The sequence below is a fragment of the Sinocyclocheilus anshuiensis genome, unplaced genomic scaffold (genome assembly GCF_001515605.1).
Source record: "Sinocyclocheilus anshuiensis isolate Anshui unplaced genomic scaffold, SAMN03320099.WGS_v1.1 scaffold961, whole genome shotgun sequence".
Lineage (NCBI taxonomy): Eukaryota > Metazoa > Chordata > Actinopteri > Cypriniformes > Cyprinidae > Sinocyclocheilus > Sinocyclocheilus anshuiensis.
This window is the reverse complement of record NW_015557049.1, coordinates 15,021-17,369: the sequence shown is the minus strand read 5'-3', so window position 1 is coordinate 17,369 and position 2,349 is coordinate 15,021.

Below are 2,349 nucleotides of genomic sequence, written 5' to 3'. Positions count from 1 at the left end.
ATATATCATACCAATATATCAGACCATTGTGGAAAACAGAAATTTTAATTAATAATTCTAATAATACAATTACAACTTGTAAAAATGTATTTTTGACAACATGCCCATACGGCAATAAGAGCATAATTCATGAAACAGCAAAAATATAAAAAGTAACATATCAATATATCAAATCATTGTGGCTAACAGAAATTGTAATTAATAACACAGTTATAATATGTAAAGCATGTTACTGCATTACACTGATCTGTTGCAAATATTCAGTGTTACACTGATGTGCTGCAAATACTCAGGGTCTCTAAACTTTGTCTACAGAATGTGTAAATCAAATGCAGTCACTGTATCCTGACCAACCAAACATTGGAGCAAGTGATCCTTTCTTTATCAGTGTGTGCTGTGCAACCATGTAATAGCTGAACATGAGTGGAGGGTGGAAAGATTCCCTTTCAAAGCAACATCTCCCTCATCATCGGCTAAGTCCAGCCTGAGGCCTCCAGGTCTCCTGAGATGCTCCACACAACTTCAAAGACAACTTTCCCCTCATTTCTACACAAAGAACTTTAGGAATTAATGAGAAACTGTTTCAAAGCTGACAGAGCTATAATGTAGCTTGAGTGCGTCAAGAGTGACACAGATTTGCTTTTTTTCACAATGCTTCATTCACTCAAGTCGCACATAAACACCGAACAGTCACTCAGAAAAATAACCATCTGATTGATACACATTTCATGATGCATTACAAGAGTTCACGTCAACTTTTCAACTTTTTGCAGAGATAGAAATCCCCCTTTACTCTCTGTGTTGTTTCCTGCCTGAAGAGACTATAAAGGCGACACTCTCAAAGGAGGTTTGATTATTTAATGGGGAAAATTTAGGAGGTGCGTTGCAAAGGGACCTTGTAGATGCATTGATGTGCGAAAAAAAAAAGAGAGCGAGACAGAAGCTCAAGGTGCCTGGAAAATGGGGGGAAAACAACTGCGATGGTTTTGCAGTGAACTGATGAACATGGGTGAACTTTCATGCTTTTAAAAAACACTGAAACAAGGCCTTTGAGTTAAATATACTCATGTAACTTTTATATCAAGGTAAGTACATGCAAAAGCTTCTTTTAAGTGCTACATTGAAAGATGATCCTTTCAGAGTGATAGACAGTGGATGCAATGCAATTCAGCAGACCTACCGCAGGTATACAAACACACTTGAAGCAAACTGGTATGAAGGGTTTTACTCTAGGACACAGTGGAAAGTTTCTGGCCTAGAGCTGATCCGTGCTGGTCGCTGAGGAATCGTCACATGTGGTTGCCGCAAGCCCGCCGGACGCTCCTTCGTCAGATCCTCCGGCCACGCCATTCTCAAGCCCCCGGCCGCCTCCACTCACTCTAGGCCACAAGTCGTAATTATGTCCCCACTGGATGCCACAAATGCCTCGTTTATAATGGGTTTTAATGTTTTCGTCTCGTAGCTCCGGCCGGACAGGGCATCACAATATGGTAAGAGGAGCAACATTTCTATCCATTCATTAAAAACATTCATGAATGTATTTATATCAGGGATGGACAACTGGCGGCCCGCAGGCCATGTGGTCACTAGTTTCCAGCAGCTCCCCTATTAATTTCAGCGTAGTAGGACGTGCACTCTAATGTAAACATTTACTAACATTAGCAAATAATAAATGAAAACCTGACCATGAAAAAAGTATTTTCAAGTCAAGATGGTAAACAGATTATCTTTTTTACCAAGTTCAAGGGGATACCCATATGTTTGGAAATCTGTATTTTATTTAAATCGCTATCACACCACTGCTCACAAACAACGGGGACACCAGAGTTGCACTTGCCTCAAATTTCAAAAGGTAAAATTCATAGTCAACAAAAGCTTTTTGGCAAATGCATGACAGAAATGTTTGCACTGGACTATGTTCTTATTAGGGTTTCCGCGGGTCCTTAAAACGTCTTCAGTTAAATTGTTTACATTTAAGGCCATGCAAACTCTTAAATGGTACAAAAAGTCTAAATTATAAGAGGTCTTTGGGGACGGAAAGACAAGAATTGCTATATGGATTAATATGACGACTAAACTTGAGCGCTGCATGTCAGTTTTGTGTACTGCGGTTACCGGGGAAACCACTATATGTGCAGTTTCGAAAGCGCCTCCTGCTGGCAGAGAACGAATTTGCTTTTTCAATAAGCCCATCTGCTATTTTTGCTACATATTTTTAAATGTCAACCAGTGGATCAACAAAAAGCGAATGCATTATAAAAATCTAAACAATTAAGACACTAAGATATATTTATATGTTATTTAATATAATAATTGTTTAAATTAATATAATAATTGATACTTTTGACT